Source organism: Elephas maximus, chromosome 20, assembly GCF_024166365.1.
Source record: "Elephas maximus indicus isolate mEleMax1 chromosome 20, mEleMax1 primary haplotype, whole genome shotgun sequence".
In the NCBI taxonomy this organism is placed as follows: domain Eukaryota; kingdom Metazoa; phylum Chordata; class Mammalia; order Proboscidea; family Elephantidae; genus Elephas; species Elephas maximus.
In genome coordinates, this window is record NC_064838.1 from 80,187,264 (window position 1) to 80,206,550 (window position 19,287).

General features: G+C 36.9%; 1 pseudogene; it reads right to left on the bottom strand.

The window, feature by feature from the left end:
- Nucleotides 1-4,366: 4,366 nt before the first annotated feature.
- Nucleotides 4,367-7,903, bottom strand: LOC126063978 (olfactory receptor 5L1-like; annotated as a pseudogene).
- Nucleotides 7,904-19,287: the final 11,384 nt, after the last annotated feature.

The following is a 19,287-nucleotide window of genomic DNA, read 5'->3' on the forward strand; positions in this document are numbered from 1 at the left end:
CTCTTTGCAGTGCTTTGTGGATTCAGGAGCAGTGACAGATATAATGACGACAATGTGAATAACAACCCAGACATTGACTAAAAAAAAATGAAAGTGCCAGAATAAATAGAACAGTCATTCTAAAATCTACTGGGTCATCCTTATGGCACCTAGTCACGCCTACAGTTAATCCAACAGAATGCACAGGTTTTCAAATATTTTAGCAGCAGAAGCTTATATAAAAAAACCCAGAAGCTTATATATGTATATATATAAAAAATATACACACATATTTTTAGCTAAACTGCCAACTGAGCCACTTCGTATTACTTAAAGCTATTTGTTCCCACATTAAACGGCACTACCCTCAAGCTAGTTGCTGACTCTAAACTTGGTATTCAGCTTTAATTTCTCTAACTCTGTCTTCCACCACATTCTGTGCATCTAAAATTTCAAAACTGAACATCTCACCTCTGTCCAGTCCACTCAATCAGGACTACCATATTAATCACTGCTTCTTTCATCTTTGCCTTTATCTGTTGCACAAGCCAGTTCATCAGCTGCTCCACCTCCAATCTTGTCTGATGCAATCTGTTCACCTCTCATTCACTGTCCTCCAGTCATGCAAACTCCCTGTAATGCACTACAATCTTACCTCCCTCAGCTGGGCCACTGCTTGTCTCTACAGTGTGTTGGTGGATCTAATAGAAATTTGCCGCCTATGGAATAATGTAGTCTCATATGCCTAGAGCTTGGTTACCAAAAGCGAACATAAACCCTTTACTATCAAGCTAATTCTAACTCCTTGCAACCGGGCCTATATTCTTGTGCAAAGGAAAAAGTACACTATTATTTAGGTTGTCTCAGCCCTTTGCCGGAGAACAGCTCAGCTAACATAGAACAATAGGATTTGAGTTGACAATCACTCTCCTAGGCTGGTGTTTTGGTGAAGTTCTGTATGAGCTCTGTGCTTCAGGGCCTTTGCACATACAATTTCCTCTACCCAGAACATTATTCTTCCAACATTCTTTATTCTCCGAGCTCAGCTTAAATCCTGACTTTCAGCAAGGTCTCTACTGACCAACTCTAAGTAGTTCCTCCATTATTCTCCATCTCTGCATCCTAGTTATTCCCTTCATAGCACTTATCACAATTTGTAATTTTTTTATTATTCATCTATTTATTATACGTGTCCCTCCCTAGACTGTATGATTTCTGACAACATGAATGATGTCTTTAATTTTTTTTTAGTTTCCATCATTGTAGAATCAATGCCTTATATAATCCTGACCCATAGTAGATTCTCGATCAACAAAGATTAATAAATAAAGTTTAATCCTGAATACATAAACAGTGACAGATTGAATATACAAATAGGCAATGTCCAGACCATATATCACAGTAGAACTCTGACCCACAACCTCTTCATCAAATAACCCAGGATGCCAAATCAGAACGTTCTCAGTAATTGATCCAGAATTATGACCAAATTATGATTTTGTCGTTGTCTTGCTTGCTTTCCTGAATTTTGTCTGACTTCTGTTAAAAATCTAAATGTGCAGAGAAACATCAGAAATGTATATAACAGACTATATTTATTGTGAGTAAATACAGTTCTAATTGGGCAGCTTCAACCAGAAAGTATTGGAAAGGTGGTCCGAAGAGGGGACAGTGAAAGGGTTACATAGTGGCCTTTAGATATAGCACCACAGCATTCGTTCTTCAAGGCTTCAAGGATTAGGTGCATGAATCCTCAAGGTGGCCAGCTGTCAAGGATCCTAAGTACCTGGGTCTGGCAAGACAGTCCCCTGAAGGTCATTGTCTTGTTAATTTCTCAGGAGATAGCATCAAAGCACTTACAAGGTTTCAGGGTCAGTCAGTTGTAGAAACGAAGTCACTAAGGACATGCATACATCTCCCAGTCAGACCATTGAGTTCCTGCTTTTCCAAACTGGGTACACATATATCATTCTCTAGGGGACCCAATGCCTAAGGCAAAATGATCTCTGCTAATCTGTTTATGAGGCTGTTTGACCTGAAGTTGGCTCCAGGAAAACCAGCTCCTTAAAGCCTTAAGTTTCAAAAGAACACTTAAGGGTGAATGACATGGGTGGGTCACTGGAACTCCATGAACACAGAAATGTAGATTGCAAGAGAATTAAAACAGTTTCTCACTTCTAATTAATGACAAAAGAGAAAAAGCCAAATAGACTCCCAAGACAATCAATTGCATAAAATGCCCCATTTCTAATAAGTCCAATTCCAGCTTTCCTACTTCAACAATCTCCAATCAGGGCATACTTTAAGCCTTCCCTTTTTCTCATGTAAACTTTCCCACTCCTCTGCCTGCCTTTGAGTTCCTGTCAAATACAAGTGATGGCAATGAACCACCTTGAATAAACAGGCTTTATTTGTCCCCAGTTGGATTGCTTTCATTTATTTCTACAACAGATAAAAACATTACTGTTCCAGGTGAAGATTTTTGGATAGAAGAGCAGAATTTCTGTATTTCTCACTTTCAGATGTAGTTTGACTCTGAGGAAAAAGGGATCCATTAGAACAGCTTGAAATCCACTGATAATATAGAAAGACCAAAGACTGAATTAGTAAGGTAAGTGCTGAATTCTTCCCCTGTCACGCAGTAGCTGGGAATACTTGGGCAGTACAATTAATTTCTTAGTTTTAGTTTCTTCATCTATAATATGACAATGAGAGTATCTTTCTCATCAAGTTACAATGGTAAGTGTTAAACAAATTTCCATTAATGATCTCAATATTCTCACCATCTTGTTCCTTTACTGTTCAAAGTGGCAACATAGAAAGAAACTCTGGGTAGATCCAGACATCTATTTTATTTTATCCAGATCCAATCTATGGAATGCAACTTGAGAAATGTTTATAATAACAAATTTATTATTTTTCAACTCAGGCAACTGCTTTAATTATATGCAAGGTGATTTCTATTCTTTCTACAGGGAATAACTGTAATAGATTTTCAAATGGGCTCATCTATCCGTTCATCTGGGCTATTTCCACTTTTATTGCCCTTGCCTTAATTTACAACTCTGCAACTTGCAGACAATCACTAGCAATGCAAATGATACTGGTTCATGGAAAAGTATATTTTGTCCAGTGGACAGGGATTTGATTTCCCTCCCCGCTGTGGAAAAACACAGTTTTATATCTATTTGTAAATGTACTTGTGTATTCCGATGCATAAAAGTATGCCTCTTTAAATTTCCGTTTGTGGCATTTGTTATTCCATGCCATTTCCCCAATTTCTTAAAGGTTTTACTGAAGTTAAATATTTTTACTAAAACGTTGTATACATTTAGGGTAAATAAGCAGAGTGTAGCTATCAGAAGAGTTATTCTTTCACTAGACAGAAGGAAGTATACATAAAACAATGATCATGAAATCTGCAATATTGGTTGTTTCTTTTTCTACCTTGGTGCAGTTTCTGACAAGCTAAGGTAGATTAATTCTGAGCAAGTGTCACATACTTCGCCTTAACATATTTTGATCTCATTATTTCCAAAGTAATTTCACATTTAATTCTCATAACTCTTTAAAATATGTTAACAAGTGAATGTAAGACATGATCTTGTAGAACCCCATTCAGCCATAAAATTGTTTAATTCTGTTAAGAATACTTACCAGATTAATGACTTTCTATTACCCACCTTCTTACTACACTGTTGTCAATCTCAGTTCATTTTCTAGTGGGAAAATCAAGTATGACACTTAGAGACAAAAACATTCAGTTCGTTGCAACATTTATCTGAACCCATTAGGGGTGTGCCTTCTGTGTTCCTGGAACCAGTTCTTGCCTCCCATAGGAAGGATTTGGTTCCTATGAGAATGCACAGCCTTTTTATGCTTGCTTTGTGACTTTTGAGGTCATCTTCCTGATCAGACATAAGTTCTCAGGGACTTACACTCTCATATCTAAATCCCAAATGGAAAAGACATATGAGCAATTAAATAGTTCTGATCAAAAGTTTTAATCAAAAGTTTGTTAAACACAAAATAAAATGAAGTGATATGTTTTTGTGTATCTTGAAAATGTCCAAAGAAACATGTCTTGGCTTCAGAGTGGTAGATTATTAAAATCAGCCTGAAACCAGAAGAACTAGATGATGCCAGGCTACCACCAATGACCACCCTGACAATGAACACAACAGACAATCCCTGACAGAGCAGGAGAAAAGTGGAGTGCAGAACTTAAATTCTACTAAAAAGACCAGACTTAATTGTCTGACTGAGATTGGAGGAACCCTGGAAGACAGGGTCCCCATGGGCTCTGTTAGGCCAAAACTAAAACCATCCCTGAAGCCAGTTTTTCAGACAAAGACTAGACTGGACTATAAGACATAAAATGATACTCCAGAAGAGTGTGCTTCTTAGCAAGTACATACATGAGACTAAATAGGCACCTCCTATCTGGAGACGAGATGAGAAACGGACAGGAGCTGGTTGAACGGACATGGGAAATCCAGGGTGGGATGAGGAGTGTGCTGTCACATTATAGGAAGAGCAACTAGGATCACATAACAATGTATGCATGAATTTTTGTATGAGAAACTGACTTAAACTGTAAACTTTCAATTAAAGCACAAAAAAATAATTAAAATGAGGTCTAGAGAGAATGTGTTGTCTAATGAAGAAAAGTATGGCGGGAAAGATATATTTGATTTAGACAAAACAGCCTTGAATTGCACTTCAAGCTTTGTAAACGCAGGGAAGTTCAATGTGGAAGGTTCCTATGAGAAGGCTGGAGCTGAAGTATATTGATCCACTATTTCAGTGGTCCCAAGAATGGGTGATTTTTCTCCTCATGGAACATTTGACAATGTCTGCAGATAGCTTTGCTTGTCAGAATTCTCAGACGTGGGTCAGGGAGGAGAGGAAGGGTGCTGTTTTCATCTAATAAGTAGAGGCCAGAAAGGCTGTCACATCCTACAGTTCCCAGGGCTGAACTCCATGGCAAAGAATTGTCTGACCCAAAATGGCAAGATCACCAAGGTTGATAAACTGCTCCAGTTGGAGGTTCAAGGTGAACAATTTCCCTTACCTTTATCTTAAAATGCAAAATTGCTCAGGTAATATGAGAAATCTTACCTCATTTAAAACATTTGAATTTCAAGGCAGTGCCATATTTTCATTTTAAATACAACATAACTCCATATTTTTCACCTAGCATGTGTTCATTTATTTAATTGAAATAATAAGTAACTGTGACAGGGACACTGGAATAGTTTCTAAAGAGTTAACACATGATCCTTGCTCCAAAGATAACTTTTTAGGATATGTTAGTAAGAGTGCTTTCTGTGTGTGCCATGTCCTTGCAGTTTTATGATTTAGCACGTAAATAAACACACATAGAGGAAGATGTTGTGAAGACAGGAGAGAGGTTTGAAGATGATGGCATTGAAGGTTGGAGTGATAGGGCCACAAGCGAAGCAAAACTGGAAGTCACCAAAAGCTATGAGACAAGGAATAAATTCTTCCCATGAGCCCCTAGAGAGAGTCTGGCCCTGACAAAACCCTGATTTCAGCCCAATGATACTGATTTCAGATTTTTGATCTCCAGAACTAACACGAGAATAACTTTCTATTCTTTCAAGTCATCAACATTGTGATAATCTATTCAGGAGCCTAAGGAAATTAATACTAGAGGTAAGATTTACAAATGTAAAAATGGTTAAAATAATTTCAAAAACAACATTAACAAAGACACAGAAACTTGAAAAAGATAAGGGATCAAATACATGATCTACTTGTTTAATCAAGAATTAAAGTGAAATACAGAGCATAAAGTATGGTGAAACACAGAGCAAACAATAATAAAAATGAGTGCAACTAATTTACTAATCAAATGTATTTATTATACCATATATAACAGTAAGAATTTGAGATTCATTGTTTATTTAATTTCCATGATAAAATTATGAGAAGTACCAACCATTGTCCTCAATTTGACTCCGAATCTCAGTGACCCCATATATGTCAGAGTAGAACTCTGTTTCATAAGGTTTTTGAGAGCTGACTTTTTCGGAAGCACACCATTGGGCCTTTCTTCTGAGGCACACCTGGGTGGACTTGAACTTCCAAACTATTGGTATATAGCCAAGTTCCTTAACTATTTCCACCACCCAGGAGCTCATGAGACAGGTAGAGTAATATTACATTCATTTTACAGGTAAGAATTTTTTTAAAAGGTTCAAAACTACCAACATTGCAATAGAAAAAAGTAGTAAAAGAGATAATAACCAAAAAATGACTAAAAATTAATTCCTACAAATATCCAAAAACACATGGGAAGCTCAGTCCAAATTAAAAAAAATATATATGTATATTTATTTATGTATGTATTATATGCTCAGAGCCCTGGTGCCACAGTGGCTAAGAGCGCAGCTGCTAACCAAAAGGTTAGCAGTTGGAATCCACCAGCCTCCCCTTGGGAACCCTATGGGGCAGTTGTACTCTGTCCTATAGGGTCGCTATGAGTCAGAATCGACTTGATGGCATCAGGTTTATATATAATACATATTTACATATATATAAGTATGAGACAAATGCATAGTTATTCCTCTGAAGAAAAGGAATTATTTAATCCAGTAAGAATGGTTATATGAATTAAGGGCGTTGTAAAGACATGTCTCATTATATGCACTTTGTTGGAAACATATTTGTGTAACCACAAATCAAAAAAATGAGGCTTAACAGTATCATCCCACAAACCCGATCAAAACACTCGGAGACTGGAGGAGAGCAGCAAAGATGATAGATATATTTGAACAATGTTCTTCTCTGGGAAATTTAAGAGAAGTCTAAAAGGTGAGTAGACAACAAAGAATCATGCATAGTACCCTAGTTCACTAATGTCCTTCCCCGGTTTCCATTCATCCATTTCTACCAAAACTCAAATCCATCCTTAAAGCTTCCTTTTGAAACTTTAAGTCTGGCTAAGAAAATGGCCCCTTGGAAAGTAAGTTAAATCCCATCACTTTCCTGAGAGCTTCTTTCACATCCTTGTTCCTCAGGCTGTAGATCAGGGGGTTCAGCATGGGAATCACTGCAGTGTAGAACACCGCAGCTACCTTGTCTGTATCCAGAATGTTGCCTGAGCTGGGACTGCAATAAACGAAAAGAATTGTTACGTGAAAGACAACGATGGCTGTGAAGTGAAGTGGGAAGCACAGGTGGAAAACGCCTTGTGCCTTCCCTCTGCAGAGGGCATCCTCAGGATGGTGATGAGAATAAGCAAGTAGGAGGTGAGGATGACCACAGTGGTGATGATCTCATTGGCAGTGGCCACAATGTACAAAAGCAATTCATTCATAGAGACTTCAGAACAGGCAAGAGATAAGAGAGGGAGTAGATCACAGAAGTAGTGATTAATCATATTCGATCGATAGGACGGGATCTCAAGAACCAAACACAAGTGCATCAGAGAACACACTGTTCCACACAGGTAGCAGCCAGACATCAGCTCCACACGGAGCTTCTGGGACATGATGACCATGTACAGCAGTGGGCTGCAGATGGCCACGAAGCGGTCGTAGGCCATCACAGCCAGCAAGTTTACCTCAGTGATTGCATAAGCACAAAACAAATAGAATTGCACCATGCATTCCAGGAAAGAAATGGCTTTGTCCTTGTTTATGATATTGGCCAGCGTCTTAGGCACGATGATGGTGGAGTAACAGAAATCCACAAAGGATAAGTGGCTGAGGAAAAAGTACATGGGGGTGTGAAGCTGACTGCTGACCTGAATCAGTGCAATCATGCCCAAGTTGCCCACAACTGTGATGCCATAGATTAGAAGGAAAAACAGGACGAGGAAGACTCTCAGCTCTGGGATGTCTGATAGTCCCTGGAGAATGAACTCTGTCACCACGGTGCAGTTTTCCTCCACCATTTTCTGCTATGTTTCAGGTTTGGGAAAACAAATTAAATCTTTTGTCTTTCTCCTAGAAGAGAATAAGAGTTTCATATCAGCTTCACAGAAATAGAATATTGATATGAAAAATTTATTTAAGAAATTTGCAATTTTTAAGAAAAATGCAATTGTCAAGCCATTCAAAATGTGAATAACTTCTGTTGATCCCACCGATTAAAAGTAGTCATCAACCGAAGCCTTGAATGTTTCTCAGAATTTATCTGCATACAGGTTGGGGTGACCTATTGACTTAGTGGTTTCATGGAATTTTGAAATAGATTCAATGTTATCCTTTACAGCTCCATAGAAATTAGCTCCTGTTCCCTGAAAACCTTAACGAGCTATATCCAGTTAGGACAACAGCTGTTGTGATCCTGTATAACACACAATTTTTTTTTTCTTTCAGTTTATTGGTAACATATATTTGCAGTACACGAGCTACATACTATGCATATCCAATGCTATGAAATGTGACAAACTTCCTTGAGATCAGTGGCTTATAAAGACCTTTTTACATATGATATTATGCAGAATAAAAGAAGATAATTAGACTGTGGAATTCATAATCTTTTTACTTTATGTAATTAACCAAGTGATTTTGTTAATTAGAAGGGTAGTAGTCAATGCTAGCAATACTAACTGTCGTATAAACTTTTCCAGGAAGCATTTAAAGAGCAAATATCCAAAACATTAACATTAATCCAGAACAACAATAAAAAGTTAAATGATCTTTCTCGTGGAAGAGAGATTTTATTCTCAGCCATGTATTGTAAGAAATGTTTAATTTTACTCTCAGCCCTCCCTCCTAGAGTCAGACAGGTGTGCTATGACAATTCAGTGAGGAAAGACAGGATTATCAACAAAATTTTGAAAAATCATGTTCAAAGCTACATTTCAGTGATGTTTATATTAAAAATAAGAAAATATTATGTATAAAAAATAGATAAATTGTTAAAAGTGCTATACATCATGACTATAATGGAAAATCACGATGGTGTTTGAAATTAAGTTTCAGACATGGTTAATTAAAGACAGCATAGTAAATAGTATACCTGGGAACAGATGTAGCTGTTGATGTAGGTGTAGAGGTATGAATGCAGAAAGATGTTCCATGTAATCAATTTAGTGTCAGCCTACAATCCTGAAAACCACATATTTTATCCACGTTAAAAAAGAGGCAAATAAAAATTTTCCAAAGTCCTCACAGAGTAGATTAGGGGGAGTGGTTATGTTATCTAGTCTATGCAAGTGGGAGCTGCAATCCAGACATTTTGCACGGAGCAAAAACATACAGAAGTTGAGGAATTTTACTCTCTGCACTCCCTCCTAGATTCATAGATACATGTGCTATGACGATTGTGCGAGAAAAGACAGGATTAGGAACATACACAGGTTGGTATTTGGACTAATTTTAAAGAAATGGGGACAAATAGTTGTCCTGAAGTCATGGTTTGATCATCTACCTGATCATAACTGCATACATACATACATACTTTCATACAACTCTTTGCCAACCCCTAAATTAAAGAGAAAAATAAACTTGGAAATGTTTCTTTCCAATCTAGGCTAATAGTATAAACTAGGTCATGGTAAAGTCAATCATTATTTGAAAAGAATTAAATCCTTTCCTGAGTAAAGATAACCAACAAGTCCATGTGTCCTCATACTAGCTGTGTGGGCACATTAATGTAACCCTCAGAATTAGGGTGACATTAAGGAACATCTCAGTGGTCATCTTTACTAGATTTAATGAAGGAAATTTGTGCAAAAGAAGAAGGAAAGAGAAAGAAAAGGGGGAAAAAAGATTTACCATTTTGTTTACTGTGTATTCTAACACACATTATTGGATGTCACCCAGTGTTTGGTGTTACAGAGGAATTGTTCTAATTTCCCATCAAGTATCTCTTACTACTAAAGATGAAAGTATTTTAATTAATAAGTACCCAGGAAAAGGGTTTCTGTGTAAACACACTGTAATTAGAAGAGCAGAAGAGTGCTTGTAACTATTATAGAAACTTACTACAGAGCTTATATTATTATTGAAGCTTGTAAGTCTTCTACATAATGAAAATAATTAGGTATATTTTTAAAATATTTTCCAGTTCATAAAATGTATTCATTTCAATATTCAGGTAACTAGAGTCTAGTTCTAGCTAACATACCTGACTGGCAGACATTTCTTCCCTGGCCCCGAAGATGTCCTGCTAGCTATTATATAGAGTTAGAGACTTTATACCATAACTTAAGCTGCTGGGGACTGGGTCTCTTAAATTCCCCAAACAATTATTAGTCTTTACGGAATACCAAAAATAAATAATTAAAAACAAAACTTTCTTTACATATAAGACACAAATGATTGTTAATCTCTGCAGCATGCCAATTGAAAATTAATAAAACATGCTGCATATCCTAACTTGGGAACCAATTCTGGAAAACCAAACAAACCTCCTCGGAAATTTGACGGTGTGTTTTGGGAAACTAAAGTCCCAGCATTGTATACGTGAGCTGCAGCTAGGATTGACATTCTGAAATAACACAAATGTTCTTTCTGAATTTTCCTTTTTCCATGCGTTTTGTTATTGGGTGCAGGCCAGCTGATTCCAACTCATCGTGACTCCATGTTAAACAGAATGAGACACTGCCTGGCACTGCACCATCCCCACAATCACTGCTGTGTTTGAGCTCATTGTTTCAGCCACTGTATCAATCCACCTTGTTGAGGGTCTTCCTCTTTTTCACTGACCCTCTATTTTACCATAGTATCCATTCGCTAACCCATACTTTAGATAGTATTCCTTTGTCGCAGTAATACAAAGTATGCTAACATTCTGCAGGGCGTAGTGTCTACCAAAAAAAAAAAAAAACCTGTTGCCCTCGAGTTGATTCCAACTCATAGAAACCCTGTAGGACAGAGTAAAACTTCCCCATAGAGTTTCCAAGGAGCACCTGGTGGATTTGAACTGCTGACCTGTTGGTTAGCAGCCATAGCACTTAACCAGTACTCCTCCAGGGTTTCCACAGCCACACTAAAACCAATCTAGTCAGTAGTAGAGCTGGGCTTTAGTTTTGCTGATTCTATGGTTACCTCTTTATGGTTACCTCAGTGCAACACAAGCTTCAAATTTCTGTAGTGTTAGCTCACACTTAGTGTGAGGGCTGCTGGTTTGTCATTGATATGACGTTTAATACAACCTAAGTGTTAGGTCTTCCCTTTCACCTCCGCATCAGAGAGGATCTCTTTCCAGATCACTCTCCCTCCCCTGGCAGTGAAATGCTGGTACAGGTTACTCAATGGTTGCGTTAGCTGATCTTCCAGTGACCTCAGTTATCTAATGTGTTCCAGAAAGGCTGTGATTTTGCAGACTATGTTTGTCCTTTAATAATGGAAACAAATCCGTTTTCAGTTTTCTACCTCCTGAACTGAATCCAGAGTCTGATTATACTGTTTTAAAGAATATTTGACTAAGTTAAATTGCAACAAGCTTTTAAAATTGTTATTTAGTATATAACATACTGAAGGCTTTTTCAAATAATTTTCTCAGATAATGAAATGGAGAATGCCTCTAATGACTAGATAACAATTCCATTTGAAGATAAGGAGATTAACAGATTTTCCTTCGACAAAAATGAAAACAAAAATCTGATAATATTTAATAAATTATTAAAATAATCATTGATAATAAGTGACTATGAAAGCTTTCATATATGAGGTCGATGATGTTAGAAAATTCAGTGCCACTGTTGTTTTAATAAAACAATTCTTTTCTATCTTTGTTTTACTATCAGATTTAGAGATGCTGAATCTGTATTATTCTAACGATGATAAATATTCATCCATGGATAGTTTTACTAATTGAAGTAAAGAAAAATAAAAGCAACCTTATTAATATCGTTGGGATGTGTTTCCAATGACATTATATAGTTTCTCCTTGAAAATTTTATCAAATTTATAAATACACTTAAGTTTTCAAATAAAAATGTATCTTTCCCAATAATTCATTGAACCAATATAAAAATTGTCCAGTTTTCATTTTACACTCATGAAAACAGTATTTTTCTCTATTATGTTTCTGACTGAATTTGGAATTCCATCCAGACACTAAGGGGGAGAGAAAAGATTGCTAAGAAAAAATAAATCTGATGTTATAAAATTTTCCAGTTAGATACCAATGTCTATGAAAGTTATTTTTTGTAGTAACTATTATATTTATTAAAGGAAAACCAGTTCTTCCTAATAAACACAATAATTTTGGTGTATGATTATTTCTTAATTTAGAGTATAATTAGAAATGACAATTAATTTAAAACCATAGTAAAGCCCAAGGAAGGCATTTAGCTCTCAGTAGTTATCACAACCCGACTCTTTTATTGTATGAATACTGACTGGAGTGTTCTGATGATGAATGTTGTGATTATGTCCTTGATCAAACTGCCATATTGGATTAACAATATATTTACATTTATTAATAGATAAGTGTAAATATATTTGGAATCAAAAAACACAGCACATGAACATATCATCTCTGTGTTTGTTCTCAACATTCTAATCTTCCAGATACAGGGAAAGAAAGGATGAGAGAATAAGCATTCATTTCACATATATAATACGGCAGATGGGGTATTTCCATTTTATTTTGCTCCATACAGAGGGCCAATCTATCTAAACCTCGTTTTTATATCTTGTCATCCTCCACAGTGAAATACTTTCCTGAAATAATTTAGAATAGTAATTACATTTCATTATAATTTGCATTCCTTCCAGCAACTAACAAGATACCTTTTACATATGTGGTATAAAACAGAAGCTCAAAACACTTTGTTCAATCATTGACTTAATTGGACATTCTTGCTTTCTGAACATTGCTCATACTGTTTAATCTTGTATAAAACTTCTTTCTTTTTTAAAATTTTAATATATTTTTATTTATTATGTTGTTGAGAATATACACAGTAAAAACAAACCAGTGCTGTCAATTCGATTCCGACTCATAGCGAACATACACCAATTCAGCAGTTCATACCTGTATCTTTTAGTGACATTGATTACATTCTTCAAGTTGTATAACCATTCTCACCCTCCTTTTGTGAGTTGTTCCTTCCTCATTAACAAAACTTCTCTGTCCCCTAAGGTTTCTATTCAATCTTTCGAGTTGCTGCTAACAATTTGATTCCATATAGATAATTCTTACCCTTTCATTATTAATTTTTCTTTTTAATTTGATGCTATGTGTTTTCACTAATTGTGGCATGCTGATTCAAAGATCTATTTGGAATTTTTGATATGAGTTATGTGTTTTGAGATATATGATCTGGTAATACAATCCACCAGTAAGACAGGTGGCACTGTAGTGCCGCAGATCAGTGACATAACAATATAACAGTAAGAATTAGTTTATTGTGAGTGCCTTTCCATTAGGTTACATGGGGAATCTCTGGTTTTCTAAATACGACACAGAATAAAAAACAAAACAAACCCATCAGGTATCCCTAACTATCACATAGGAAAGCCATAATTATGCTTGTAATCCTTATCTCACAGAAATAAAAGAAAAAAAGGGGGTAAAAGTTTACAAAACTAAAACATCCAGGAAGCATCACCTAATAGAATGCTCAACATACACAACAATGAGGCTCCAACTCTGGTCTACTGAGCTTCACACGTTTCAAAAGGGACCCACCTTGACACTAAACGCATTTGAACTAAAATAATGCATTGTCTTGATAATGAAGGTTTACAGCAGTTTCTTCTCAGTTTGAGTCATGGCACAGCAGCAAATGAAGGTCCTGAAAGCTTGACTCCATCCTCCTCATTAAGGTCGACTCTACTTTGAGGAGACAGCTCTTCACAAGTCATATTTTGAGTGTCTTCCAATCTGAGAGGCTCATCTTCTGGCACTGTGTCAGACAATGTTCTGCTGCTATTCATAAGCTTTTCACTGGTTAATTCCTTTCAGAAGTAGACTGCCAGGTGCTTCTTCCTAGTCTGTTTTAGCCTGGAATCTTGACTGAAACCTGTCCACCATGGATGATGCTGCTGGTGTTTGAATAGTGGTGGCATAACTTCCAGCATCACAGCAACACACAAGCCCCCACAGTATGACAGACTGACAGACACATGGAGGATAACATAGGGATTAGCCTTTTAACTATCAGCATGAAACACTTAATGATCGTCTCATAATTAGTGGTTGTTCTAGATGCATATGCCTTTCTCAACCACACCCACGGCCGTCCACTCAATTCTGATTCACAGCAAAAATATAGGGTTTACAAGGGTATAAATTTCTATGGAAACAGACTGCCACATCTTTCTCCTGCAGAGCTACTGGTGGTTTTGAACTGCTGAACTTTCGACTACCAGCAAATTGCTTTAAACACTGCGCAAACAGGGAGTGCATAGATATTGATATCCTAGGCATTAGTGAACTGAAATGGGCTGTTATTGGCCATTTTGAATCAGACTATCTTATGGTCTACTATGGCAGGAATGACAACTTGAAGAGGAATGCCTTGCATTTATCTTCAAAAAGAACATTTCAAGATCTATCCGGAAGTGCAACTCTGTCAGTGACAGGATAATATCCATATGTGTACAAGGAAGAGCAGTTAATACAACTATTATTCAAATTTATGCACCAACCACCAAGGCCAAAAATAAAGAAACTGAAGATTTTTTACCAACTTCTGCTGTCAGAAATTGATCAAATATGCAATCAGAATGCATTGATAATTACTGTCGATTGGAATGAAAAGTTGGAAACAAAGAGGAAAGATCAGTAATCAAAAAACATGGCGTTGGTGATAGAAATGATGCCAGAGATCACATGATAGAATTTTGCGAGACCAATGAATTCTTCATTGCAAATACAATTTTTCACCAATGTAAATAGAAACTATACACATGGACCTCTCCAGATGGAATACACAGGAATCAAATTGACTATATCTGTGGAGAGAGATGATGGAAAAGCTCAAAATCATCAGTCAGAAAAAGGCCAGGGGCAGACTGTGGAACAGACCATCCATTGCTCATATGCAAGTTCAAGTTGAAACTGAAGAAAATTAGAACAAATCCACAAGAGACAAAGTATGGCCTTGAGCATATACCACCTGGATTTAAAGACCATCTCAAGAATAGATTTGATGCATTGAAAACTAATGACTGAAGACCAGACAACTTGTGAAAATGACATCAAGGGCATCATACATGAAGAAAGCAAGATGTCATTAAAAAGAAAACAAAGAAAGAAAAAACCAAAATGGATGTCAGAAGAGACGCTGAAACTTGCCCTTGAAATTCGAGTAGCTAAAGCAAAAGGAAGAAATGCTGAAGTAAAAGAATTGAACAGAAGATTTCAAAGGGCAGCTCAAGAGGACAAAGTAAAGTATTATAATGACATGTGCTAAGAGATAGAAAACTAAAAGTGAAGAACACACTCGGTATTTCTCAAGCTGAAAGAACTGCAAAAAAGTTCAGACCTCAAGTTGTAATACTGAAGTATTCTGTGGAGAAAATATTAAACTACGCAGGAAGCATCAAAAGAAGATGGAAGGAATGCACAAAGTCACTATACCAAAAATGATTGGTCAATGTTTAACCATTTCAGGACGTAGTGTGTGATCAGGAATGGATGGTACTGAAGAAAGAAATCCAAGCTGCACTGAAGGCATTGGTGAAAAACAAGGCTGCAGGAATTGACCGAGTACTAATTGAGATGTTTCAACAAACAGATACAGCCCTGGAAGTGCTCACATGTCTATGCCAAGAAATTTGGAAGACAGCTATCTGGCCAACTGACAGGAAGAGATCTGTATTTATACCTATTTCCAAGAAAGGTGATCTTACCAAATGTGGAAATTATTGAACAATATCATTAATATCACACCCAAGTAAAAATTTTGCTGAAGATCATTCAAAAGCAGCCATATTAATATATCGACAGGGAACTGCCAGAAATTCAAGCCAGATTCAGAAGAAGACATGGAACCAAGGATATCATTGCTGATGTCAAATGGATCCTGGCTCAAAGCAGAGAATACGAGAAAGATGTTTATCTGTGTTTTATTGACTATGCAAAACCATTTGACTGTGTGAATCATAACAAATTATGAATAGCATTGTGAAGAATGGGAATTCCAGAACACTTAATTGTGTTCATGAGGAAACTGTACATAGTTCAAGAGATAGACTTTTGAACAGAACAAGGGGATACTGCATAATTTAAAATCAGAAAATATGTGCATCAGGGTTGTATCCTTTCACCATACCTATTCAATCTGTATGCTGAGCAAATAATCTGAGACACTGGACTATATGAAGAAGTATGGGGTATCAGAATTGGAAACAAACTCATTAACAACCTGTGTTATGCAGATGACACAACATTGCTTGCTGAAAGTGAAGAGGACTTGAAGCACTTACTGATGAAGATCAAAAACCACAGCCTTCAGTATGGATTGTACCTCAATATATAGAAAACAAAAATCCTCACAACTGGACGAATAAGCAACATCATGATAAATGGAGAAAAGACTGAAGTTGTCAAGGATTTCATTTTACTTGGATCCACAGTCAAGATCCATGGAAGCAGCAGTCAAGAAACGAAAACATGCATTTCATTGGGCAAATCTGCTGCAAAAGACCTCTTTAAGGTGTTGAAAAACAAAGATGTCACCTTGAAGACTAAGGTGTGCCTGACCCAAGCCATGGAGTTTGCGATCACCTCATATGCATGCGAAAGTGGTATGATGAAGAAGGAAGAAAGGAAGGAGAACTGATGCCTTTGAATTGTGGTGTTTTTGAAGAATATTGGCTACACACTGGACTGCCAAAAGAAGGAACAAATCTGTCTTGGAAGAAGTACCATCAAAATTCTCCTTAGAAGCAAGGATGGCAAGACTATATCTCACATACTTTGGGCGTGTAATCAGGAGGGATGATGTCCCTGGAGAAGGACATCAGGCTTGGTAAATTAGAGGATCATCGAAAAAGATGAAGACCCTCAACAAGACGGATTGATACTGAGGCTGCAACAATGGGCTCAAGCATAACAATGATCGTGAGGATGGCATAGGACGGGCTATGTTTTGTTTTGTGATACACAGGGTCACTATGAGTCCGAACCAACTCGAGGGCACCTAACGACAACACCAACAATGTCCTATCTATGAGATGCAGAGGTGTAAAAAGTGGCTAGAATACAGTTACACCAATGGTAAGGAAAAAGTTAAAAGAACATAATGCTCTAGGCAGATATTTTTTACTACGCAAGCTAAACCGCTGTTTGGTTTTAAGAAGACTTCACGGAACGTTTTTGGTTTAAGATGTAAAGATTATCTCAGGGCAAGAGTTTCAGGGCCTCATTCAACATTCATTGCTCCAGGAAGTCTGGTGTCCATGAGAATTTGGAATTTGTTCTGCATTTTTCCCTTTTGATCAGAAATCGTCTATGGAGTTTTTGGTCAAAATGTTCAGTAATGGTATCAAGACACTGTCCAGTTGTTCTGGTCTCAGGGCAAAGGAGGCCGTTGTTCATGGAGGCAATTAGTCACACATTCCACATTCTCCTCCTAGTCATGACTCTCCTTTTTTCTCTGTTGCTCCAGGAAAATAAAGACCAGCTGTTATACTTTGGATGACCAGCTTCAAGCTTTTAAAACCCCAGGCACTATGCACCAAAGAAGGAGGTGGAACAGAAGCACTAAATCCATTATTAGGCTAATTAACTGGAATACATCATGAAACCATAATCCTAAACCTCCAAACCAAGAAGCCAAATTCCATGAGCTTTTTAGTTGTACATAACCAAGCTTAGCAGCTACTCTTTTTTTTTTTTTGCCATTGTTGTAAATATATCTATCACACTTTTGACAACTCAACTTTTTACAGGTATACAACTTAATCTTGCTCTTGTGCTTGTCTTAAAATCTCATCTATTCTTAAAGACCAAGTTAAAAGAGCATGTCAATTATGAAGCAATTCCTTTATTATCCTCTGATGAATTTGAACTCTCGTGTCACTCACCCAGTTATGAAGTTTGCTATACTGAACATTGTAAAGTGGCTACTTTTTTGCTTGCCACACTACCGCCACTGGATTTTAAGGTCCCTGAGGATGAGGAAGATACTTTTTTTTTTTTAACTGTGATTTATTTTACTAATTTTACAATAGTAATTTGGTTGTTAATTTAATAGCTATAATCTTTCCTCTGTCCTACAGGGTTGCTATGAGTTGGAATCAACTCAATGGCAACTTTTTTTGTAGTTTTTTTTTAAATAATCTTCTAGATACCAGAAAAGAAAGGATGAAAGGACAGACACTTACTCATTTCAAATATACAATGTGGCAGATGTGGTGTTTCCAATTTCTTTTGCTTGACCCAGCATCTGGCTTATAAAAGCAGATCCAGGTACAGTCTCTCCAACCAGAAACTCATCGTATTTCTATTGTAAAATGTTCTCTATTTTTGAAGATCTAAAATGATACTTAATAATGAAACTTTGACCCATGATTCTTTTGCAAATCAGAGAAATGTATTCTGTAATAACTCAGCTACATGTTTAGCAATGGATGGATTCAATACGAAAAAACAAAAATTGTGTTCATGGTTTTCCTGACTGTATCTTTGACATCCTTATTCCTCAGACTGTAAATCAGAGGATGCAACATGGGCATCTCCACTGTGTAAAGCACAAAGGACCTTTTGACTCTGTGACCTGAGTTTTTGGAGTTGGGCACACACTAGAGGAAGGACATGATGCCATGGAAGATAGTAGTGGAGATCAGGTGTGAGGCACGTTACCCATTAGCTGAACACATCCTCAGGATGGTGACAAAGATGAACACAAAAGAGATGAGAATGATGAGTTTTGTGCTCACCTCATTAAAGGTGACAAAGAAGAAAAGCAGCAACTGGTGGAGATGAATATCAAAGCAAAAAAAGAGAAATCAGGGAGGATAGCTCACAGAAGAAATGTCGGATTGTGTTGAAACCACAAAAAAAAAAAAATTGAAAACAGGGCATATGAATCTCAAAAAACACTCTAGTGTGCATGCATATGATTTGGCCACCAACATGGCACAGAATCTCTGGGATGTGGCAACTGTGTACAGCAGAGTGTTATAAAAGGCCACAAAATAGTAATAGGTCATCACAGTGAATAAAATTTATTCGGTTACTGCGAAGTTATTTAAAAAAAAAAAAATTGCACTGTATACCCTGAAAATGAAATGATTCTGTCCTCTAATATTAGATCCACCCATATCTTAGGAGCAATGATGGAGGAATAGCATCCACTAATGAAAGGCAACTGAGGAAAAAGTACATGCGGTTGTGCAGTTTGGGGTTAATTTTGATGATTTC